Consider the following 10195-nt stretch of genomic DNA (forward strand, 5'->3'; position numbering starts at 1 on the left):
CGCGGGCAGCAGCGGGAGCCGCACGGTTCTGCTCCTTGGGAGAGGCCGTGGGTGGAGAGGAGCTGGCAGGGATCCCAGGAGCCGCTGGGAAGAGGCTGCGCGGGGGAGAGCGAGCTCACCACCCACCTCGGATGAAATCATGGAACGGGCAAGTGCGACGAAAGGCTGGTGAGGAGAAGGAGAGCTGCTAAAAAAAAAAAAAAAAAAAAAAAAAAAGGGGGGGGACGGGAGAGGAAGGATGCCGGACCGGCGAGGAGGGTTGGTCCTGTGCTGGTGGGTTTGAGGAGGATCTGGTTCTCACAGCGGTCACTTGTAACAGATATGGAGCTGGAATGAGGGCAGGAATTTGTCGCAGGAAGGTTTGCTCCAGCAGCATAGAGAAGAACTTTGATACCTGACCCCTTCAATGGAAATTCATTAACATGTCTGAATGGAGGAGTGATTGCTCCCAGGCAGGCTGCTCCTTTCCAAGGAGCAAGCTTGGACCTCTAAGCAAGCTTGGACCAAGGAAGATGCATTCCTGGAGTGAGGAGGAGGAGGAGATCTCTGGAGCTGGCTGGTTTGTAACAGTGTTTTTAAGGGCTGCTGAAAAAGGGACTTTACAGTGCCACTTTCCTTAACCAAGAAGTAGGTTGCCTTGGTGTTCCCAGTTGGATGGGCTCATTGTCTCATCCTTACTGTGCAAACCAACAAGGAAAAAGTCTGGTGTGGCTTCCTGTTGCGCTTCGAGACTAAACACTGCCCAGTGTGGGCGCCTCGGATTTTCCTCCCCCCATATTTATCTGATTTATGATAAATTACACTGCTCATGAGAGTAACTGTTTCAATCCAATAAGGAGAACTTCAGTGTCCTTTTTTTCCACCTGGATTTGTGTCCAAGCTGCCTCCCTGCAGCTCATCCCACATCATTTCTGGAGAGCTCAGGCAGGCGAGGAGCCAGCGGAAGGAGCGAGTGTCCCTGGAGTGATCAGCACAAGGTTTTGTCCAGTCACCCGCTGAAGACAGCTTGGATCTTCTGCTGGGTTTTGTTGGATCCTTTTTTGCTCCTTTGAAACAGCGTTCAGGACAAAATCGTCACGGTCTGTCTTTGAGGAATGGGATTCTCAGCACTTCTGTCTCTGCTCCAGCAAGTGAAGAGTGATGTATAAGACTCCTTCTCCCCTCCAGTGGGTGCAAAGTTGTAACTGTTTCAGGAAAGATACAGCCAAAAAAAAAAAAAAAAAAAAAAAAAAAAAGAAAACCAACCAAAACCGATTTCCCTAGCTCGTTTTCTTTTCCCAGAAAAGCAGATGGATGAATCATTACAACAGCAGCTATGACAGGGGACCAGACAACAGACTGAGCCCGAAGCCCAGCCCAGTCGAGGCAAGATGAAAAACTGTCCAACCCTCCCTCCCACATCTGTTTAAAGGAGCACAACTCCAGAATTAGGGCATGTGGGTTTTATCCTTCCTCTTGCATCCTGCATAGCAGCAAGAGCAGCCATTGCAGAGACCACGGTGTCATAAATCCAGTGGGATCGAGCAGTGAGGTCCAGTGAGGTAACGTGATGGTGTGGATGGTGATGGTCACAAAAACAGAATCACGGAATGGTTTGGATTGGAAGGGACCTTGCAAATCCCTTAGTTTAAACTTCCCAACACCTTCCATGATCCCAAGGTACTCCAAGCCCTGTCCAACCTGGCCTTGGACGCTTCCACGGGTGGGACACCCACAGCTTCTCTGGGCAGCCTGTGCCAGGGCCTCACCACCCTCACAGACAAGAGATCTTTTCCCAATATCCCACCTAACCCTGCCCTCTGGGATTGGGAAGCCATTTCTCTCTGTCTTGTCACTCCATGCCATTGTCCCAAGTCCCTCTCCAGCTCTCTTGGAGCACCTTTAAGCCCCAGAAGGGGTTCTCAGGTTTTTCTGGAACCTTTTTCCCCCCCCATGCCTGTCACAACCTGGCTCCAGAGCAGAGGGCCCCCATCCTTACGAGCATCTTTCCAGCCTCCTCCTGATTCACTCCAACACATCCCTGTTTTTTCCTGCATTGTGAGCCCCAGGACTGGAGGCAGATCTGCAGGTGAGATCTCACCTGAACGGAAGGGCAGAATCCCCTCCCTGACATCCTGCTCACACTTGTGATGCAGCCCAGGACTGGGGGGTGTCTGGGCTGCCATCAGCCATTGCTGGGTCGTGTTGAGCTTCCCATCCACCAACACCCCCAAATCCTTCTCCCCAGGACTTTTCCCTGTCCATTCCCTGTACCTGTTCTTGGATTTGCCCAAGCACAATAATCCAGCTCCTTAGACCAGAGGGAGCAGCCTCGAGGCTCTATTTGTTTATGCCAGACTTTCCTCAGCAGGCAGAGATACTTGTGGGAGATGTAGACATGCTCTTAATATAGCAGAGTCCTATGCATAAAACCCATCAAAGTAACACCAGAAATGACAAGGTTAAGAAAGCATTTAAAAGTTAAGAGATGCCTGCCTTCAGGCTGCCCACAGAACCCCTGTGGGCGTGTGTGGTTCATCCTTAATTACGATTCTGGGAGGTATTTTTTAATTCTAGAGGACACTGTCCCACTCTCCACACACCATGCTGGTACTCACTTGCTGAAAAGTCATTCAGGGTTAGGATTTGGGTTTTTTTTTTCCTTCTTCATCCTCATCTCTGCAGCATTCTGAATGCTTTGGCTGGAGAGGTTGCTCTGATGATATATATATATATATATATATTTTTTTTTTTTTTCTTGGTGAGGCTCTGTTGTGGTTTCTACTTCACAAACAACCAGAGCACAGAGAAACAAAGGTCAAAGAATCTATTAATTTTGGGTGCCCAATTTGAAGTAGCCAGTGCAAGATATTCAGGACTCTCTGTTCTAAAGCACAGATTCCTCTCATGCCTTTCATTGTTTTCTTCCAACCCCCTGCTTTGTTCATTGCCCTCTTCCAACTTCTGCCTCTTAGGCACTGTAATTATGATTTTTAAATTAAAATGCTGCTCTTAGTTTTCGAGTGTTTTCATCACTGACTGAAAAGCTGTAGCTGAGCTCCACTAGGCAGCAAATGTTCCCTTTCTCTCAAGGTAAACAGCGAGTCAGGGAAGGTCACTGCAGGTAAAAAGCCACAGGTCTAGAGGAAAAGAACAGGACATAATTCAAGCCAAAGTACTCATGAGCAATGTGGAAATTTCTTCACCTCTCCTACACTCTGTGGCTCCCATGAACCCCGTCACAGAGCAAGGGCAGCACAAAGAAGCTGGATCTGGGATAGAAAAACCTGTGGGTTACCTCAGGTGCTCGGGGCTTGGGTCCATCGTTGCTTTAGCAGAGGCAGCTATGGAGGAATTGTGTTTGGGGAAGCAGAGCAGACCACGGCAGGAGTGGGAGGGCAGAGGGAAGCCAGCGGTACCGAGCGTGTGCTGCTTGTGTTGGGAATAGCTTGTACTTGTGGGACGTGGTCAAATGCTAGGAAAACCCTGAGGGTGAGGCTGCAGCGTTCCTCTTGAGATGTTCCAGCCCCTGGAACCGCTTGGGAACAGCAGTGCTGAACACTCTGTGCTCTCAGCTGCCCCGGGCACAGCCGGATCCATCCGCACACATGTCCTGGGCTCCCTCCAAGCTGGAGCTTCCAGCACATCCACCTTTTATTTCTGCTGCAGAGTCCTCTGGCCAGGCAGGTTTTGAGTGACCGTGTCTGTTTGAAAAGACCTTCCAGCCTCAGTTCTTGGCTTTGGCAGAGGGAAGCAGTGGGGCAGTGAGGGGAGGATTTGTGAGGCTGCATTAACCAGTGGCTGGTGACTTTGCAAAGGATCTATCCCAAATGCAGGACAGGAGCTAGGGAGATGAGCACAGCACCAGTGAGCTGAGACCTCAGAAGGCCCCTGGGATGTGGGTTTGAGTAGGAGAGAGCGGAGAAGAACTTGGGAGCAGGAGGAGTTCACCATGAAACAATGCCTGGATGGCTCCAGAGCAGGCTTGGCACCCATCTGTCCAGGCATTTCCTGCTGCCACAGGGCATTCCTGTGCTCCTCCTTGCTGCTTCCTCCACCTCTGGATCTCTGCATCACTGTTGCTGTTGGAAACACCAGTATTTCGTAAGCTGGAGAGCTCAGGGCTTCAGAGACAGCACAAAAGCAGCCCGAGGACACACAGAAGGAGGAAAACGAATTTTTTTTTAAATCAAACTTGCATAGGAATGTTGGGTCCAAGGGGCATCTTAAATCCAGCCTCCCACTCTGAGCAGGACTTTGGCCAGGGTGTCAGCCACGTTCTGGGCAAGCCCTAAATCTCCTAAGTATGGGGAATACAGTTTAGGTGGTCTGAGTCCCAGGGCAGCAGTGTCTCCCAGCCAGAGCTGGATGTGTCTCCCACATCCAGCCTGAGCTTCCCGTGCCCCACTTTGCCGCTGGTGCCTTTTGTCACAGAGCAGCACGACAGGGAGGAGTTTTGCTGTGTCTCTACACCCACCTTTCATGCATTTGTAGCCGGTTCTTAGCCCATCATCGGCTCCTCAGGGCTGTGCATGGCTTTCTCCCCACTGTTGGAGCCATGTGCTCATAGTGAAAGCACAGAAATCCTCTCTGAAACCCTGCTGTGCGTCCCCCAAAACCAGGGCAGAGAGCGTTCGGGGCACACCTGTGGGGGATGAGTCACCAGCACCAGCATCTCCCACGGGACCCAGCCCCGTCTCCCCTGCTGGGGGCTTTCTGTCCATGTGGAGGGGTCCAGAGAGCAGCTGACAACTCCCTCCACACCAGACACCTCCAGAGTGCTGAACTGGGGGGATATGAAGCCCTGGAGGAGGCAACAACTTCAGATTTCCTGCTAGACCCAACCCCATCCAGGAGAGAGCATCCAGAGCATCCCACCCTTCCCTTGGAGGGGGTTGCAGCAGCATTGGGCCAGGGGAAGGAGTTGGACAGACCTCTCGTGTTTTCCATGCTAGAAACCTTCCTACGTGCCAGTTCATTGGGGATGAAGCTGTAAATCAGCAGGAAAAACTTCTCAGTCATCACCATCAACACCGGGGGAAAGAACTGTCTGGGAGGAGAGATAAGAAGTGCGTTGGTGGTCCTTCATTGTCCCCTTCCTCCAGGCATCATGCTGGCGATGTAATTAGTGATTAATACGGCGGTTTATTTCGCTTTTAATTTCACAATGAATATGAGCAAGGCGAGCCCAGATGCAAATAGGAGCCGAAGCCCTTCTGCAGGGTCCCCAGGGGATGTTCCAGCCACCCTACACTGAGTCACCGCAGCCACCGGGAACCCCGTGCAGGAACCGGGAGGGGACGGAGGGGTGACAAGGCAGAGCTGCGTACTGAAAAGAAAGTCCCCAGTTTGCTGGTTTAGTACGGAGGGGGAAATAAAAGTTAATGCTGCGACCTAGTGGAGAAAAACCAGACGTGCAGAGCCCAGGCAGAGCTGATTCAGGCCAGGGGAAAGCAGAAGTTTGTGGAATTTGTACCTGGTGGAGGCTGGACCGCCGAAAGCTGTGATAGTGCAGTTTATTTTTACAGGATTTCACAGCTGAGAACATGGTTTGTAGCCTGCTCAGGTTTCCAGAAGGGGCTCATCTTAGCCCTAAATGATCTGGGGGTTGGAACTAGATGATCTTTAAGGTCCCTTCCACCCCAAACTGTTCTGTGATTCTGTGTTTCTACATTCTCATGACAAGGCTGGGAACATCCCGGTGGCCCGTGTGAAGCCCAGCACACCACCAGTGTGACTGCAGATGGGGTGGATAAAGTTCTGCTCCCAGCAGTGTCCACTTGGGCTTGGATCTGTGCTCCCAGCGGTTTGATCCAGCCCCTGAAGGAACTGGAATTGGAGGAGGAACTGTTTGCTGGGCGAAAATGGGGGGAAAAACAAGTCACTGGTGAGATGAATTGCCTGATGCCTGCAGCTGTGTAAACCTGAGCTTTCTCTGGGATGAGATCCAACGCCAGAGCACCTGGACTCAGGAAGTGGAAAATCCCTAAAACACAGGTTTTGGGTCAATAGTCACCTAAACTGGAGACACAAACAGCACCTGAGCTAGGAGCTACTGTGAGTGAATGCCAAACCAGGACAGGGAAAATGTGTGGGGAAAAGCACAGGTGTGTTGTGCCCAAGCTCAGCATCCAAGCTTCTAAAAAGTGGCTGGAAAATGGGAAGGATTTCCAAGGAGAGCCCCAGGAGTGAGGAAACAGTCTCAGAGGGGTGAAGCTGAGCTCAGTGTGTTAGCCAAATGAGGAGAGTGGATTTCAGCCCACCATCACCCTGACCTGTGTCCAAGGGACCCAGTCCTTGGTTCCTGTGGTGGGTGGCCTGGAGAGCACCCAGGGACTAAACTCCTCTGCCGAGGCCCCACAGGAGTTTGTACATCCAGGAGGGTTTGACACAAGGGGAGGGTCAGGGGAAGCTCCCTGGGACTGCCTGGGACACGGCCTCTGCCTTGCCAGGATCTCCCTTGTCTCAGGGCACTGCAGAACTGAGACGCCTCCAGGATTAAGTAACAGCTGACCTGAGGGATTTACAGACCCAGGGCTTGGCTTTGGGTGCTGCAGTTGGAAGCAAGCTTCCTAAATCCCCCCTCCACATCTCTGTGGCTCCACTGAGAGACAGACAGCAGCTCCTTTGGATCTGGAGGAGACCAGTGGTTAAAGCCACCCTGGACACCTCGTGCTTGTGGCATCACCTCAGGTAAGTCACAGCTGCTCAATTTTATTCCTTCTGATCATGGAAGAATGAAGGGATAGGATTGATCCTGCTGTCCTGTGTGCTCAGCCTGGATCAGGGAATGGGTGGGAGCCCTTCAGCCTGGTGCCCAGAGGCTGGTGGCACCTTACCCTGAAGCCCTGCTCACACCACATGTCCTGCCTTCAGATCTGTGCTGTGCAAAACGTCCCCCACACTCCTGCTGCCCTCCAGCTTCTGGTTGTCATTGGTGGGGCGCACTCAGACCATTAAAAATAGACAAACATTGCAAGGAGAAGGCAGCAGGGAAATTAGATGGAGGAACAGCCAGGAGTAGCAGCAGGAGGAAAGTGGGGAGTAGGAGGAGAGACTCTGGGGGGGCAGAGAGGAACATGCCAACTTGAAGCAGCTGCCAGGAGCCCAACAGCTGGAATCCAAAAATAAACCTCAATGGTGAATCAATTCGCTCTGGGGAATGGGTGAATTGGGGGAAGCAGCAGCAAGGGGGAGAGGATGGGGCAGCTGATGAACTGAGTATGTAGAAAAATCCACAGAGCAATGAATCACCTCCCCAGAAAGCCCCTTTTCCCAAAACAAGACAGTGATGAAGCAGAAAATGGGGGAGATAGAAACAATTATGAGGCAAAGGGAAGTTTTCCCCCAGTGAATAGACATGGAGAACTGGCTGATCAGAAGTCAGGGAGTCAGTCAGTGAGTGGATAAATCCAAGTGAACAAGCCCTGGTGGTGGGGCCTGGCTGCCAGAGGTGCTTGAAGAGATGATTCCTCCACGTGTCCACCCAGCAAAGGGGCTGCAGGACTGCCATGGGGACACGGAGGACCTGGAGATGCTCCTCCAGAGCTGGGTGCTCATCCCTGAGTGATGGGAGGACAAGGAGTCTCAGGCATGGGGAAATGGGCTGCAAATGTTGAGCTGGGCAGAGGAGGGGATGTTGGGCACTGCCATGGGGTGGTTGGTGGGTCCCAGGGACCAGAATGCAAAGCCCCCTAAGCTCCAAAACACAATTTTGGGGCATGGGATGAGGCACTTGGAGAATCACAGGCAGTAGACATTTGGATCATGGTTTGGGTCATGGAACAACCTTAGAGGGTGGCTAAAATTTAATAGAAAGTACATTCAAAACTCCTCAAGGAGCAGTCTAGGTGTTAAATAGTGATGAGAAGAGCCTAGAAAAATTGTGCCACATATTTTTTTTATTAGGACATGGCTGCTTTTGGCCACCATAGGGAAGACCCAGTGCAGAGCAAGGGACCCTGATTTGGGTTTTTTTATCAGAAAAGAAGGACTTTGGGGCTGTTTTTTTCAGACCTGTCCAGCTCTGTCACTGTTCCTTCCTCACCCATCCCCTCACCGCTGCTCCATGAGGCTGTTTTAGGAAAAGGATGGTGGACATGAATGCTGGGAGGATCTTGGAGCTGGGCTTGTGTGTGTGTGTGTGGGAGGGTCACGTCTCCCACCAACTGCTCCCTCCCCGTGCAGCTGCTCTCCAAATCAACCTTTCCCAGTTACCATCCCAAGGCTCTCGAGCATCCCAGGGCTGTGCTGGGGAAGGGAATGCCCACAAATAGGTGCAGGCAGAGAACGTGGACAGAGAAACTAAGATTGTTCACATGGACACAGGATCTTTCCTGTCAAGCTCTACACAACCCAGTGGTGATGGAGATGCTCCCACCCCTCATCCATGGGGTTTGCAGTGAGGGTCCCTCTCCACAGGCTCCAGGGAGGAGCAGTCATCCTGTGGTTCTGCTGTAGTGCTGTCACTAGAGGGAAGCAGAACCCCGTGCACGGGGCTGGGCTGGCACTGCTGGCATCTCCACGGCTGCTGTGGCAGCGAGGGGACAGTGTGCAGGGACACCCAGAGCAGCTTTGAGCTGGAGAAAGGGGACATCTTCGTCCCCTTGGGCTGGGCAAGGTGCCGGCCAGGGGCGGTGGGTGAAAGCGACAGGGAGAGGAGCAGCTGAAGTGATGCTGGGTTGTCCGGGGACACACTTGGGTGCCGTGTCCCCTCTCTGCAGTGCCTCTCTCTGCTGGAGAGCTGACACTGCGGGCTGAAATGGGGTTCGGGGGCACCCCATAATGCAGGGTCGTGGCCATCAGGGCTGTCTGGGGGCTCTGCCGAGGAGGCAGCACTGCTCCTGGGGCCAGTGGGGACAGCTCGTCGGGCGGGGCATCCCTCTTGCCACTACCCTGCTGGAAGCCGTGACCCTCCTGGGATGGGTTAACGGGAGGGACTGGGGGTCTGGGGGCAAAGGTGGGGGAGTTTTGAGCCTGCTTTGCTCTTCTCCTAATCGTATCTCGCGGCAGAAAAGGAGTAAACAATTCTAGTAGGTGCATTGGCATTTAGGCAGGGCTCAACCCAGCGTGTTAATTGGTGCATTGTCTGGGAAATCTCAAATTGGCAAACCAAAACCACTACAAGGGGGCAGGAGGTGGCAGGAAGGGGACAGGGCCCTTGGAAGGATGAGTACTGGGGGGATGACCAGGTAAGGATGACCCTGGAGGGTTGACCATGAAGGGATGCCCATGAAGGGATGACCATGGGGAGATGACCATGGAAGGATGATCATGGTGGGGTATGACCACGTCGTGTTGGCAGTTCTGCCGGTCTGTCGACCCTGAGGAATGTGCAGCACACACTCGTGGAAGCCACAACACCCACAGACAAGGCTTCTCTCCAAACCAGCTACTCTGGGACCCGGAGATTTCCTCTTTTATGAAGATGAGCAGCCAAAATAGTCATTTCCCCATTTGCCTCTGGAGATTTGGAGGATTCCCCTCCTCTTCTTGTGCACTGGGCCTGGTTCCATTTACACCCTGAGCTTTCCCATGGGGCTGCCTTGGCTACAACCCACCTTCAGCCTATCCACATCTCTGGGGAAAACTTCCCCCAAGCATTTGTCAGCTGCAGATCAGCATAATTTCCCAGCATATTTGGAAACAAATGCATCCTGTAAATTTCTTCCGTTTTCTCCTGAGAGATTTTTGAAACAGTCGACCTATTCACCAGCAGTTGCCAGGAGTTTAGTTCAATAACAGCTCTTGCTGATGGAGCTCTGCCCATGTCAGTACAAGCCTCAGTCATTGTGGTTCTCCCAGGGCATGTCATGGAGCCTGGAAAAGCCAGGATTTGCTGCTTTGGCCAGCACAGGGCTGTATCTCTCTGTCAGCCTCGTTAGAAAGAGAGAAAGAGAGGTTAACTTGCTGTTTTTCTCAATGCCATCTCTCCTGCAGAGAAATTTCAGGGCATTTTGGTAGCTCATCCATGCCAGTCATGGAAAACTGCATTGATCCTTTGGCAGGAGACAGGGCAGAAGGATCTGTGTGGTGCCTCTGGGTTTCTGGGTGAAGGCAGGATATCATGAGAAGACACAAGTTGACAATGTAAGCATGGATGAACAGAAGTGATGCTTCTCAGGTAATGGATGAAGGACACTTCCTCTGGTCCCAGCAAAGCAGCTTTTGTGTAAACCATGGGGTAGGTGCAGTCATGGATGCAACTTAAGGAATT

The sequence above is a fragment of the Hirundo rustica genome, chromosome 4, assembly GCF_015227805.2.
Source record: "Hirundo rustica isolate bHirRus1 chromosome 4, bHirRus1.pri.v3, whole genome shotgun sequence".
Taxonomy (NCBI): Eukaryota; Metazoa; Chordata; class Aves; order Passeriformes; family Hirundinidae; genus Hirundo; species Hirundo rustica.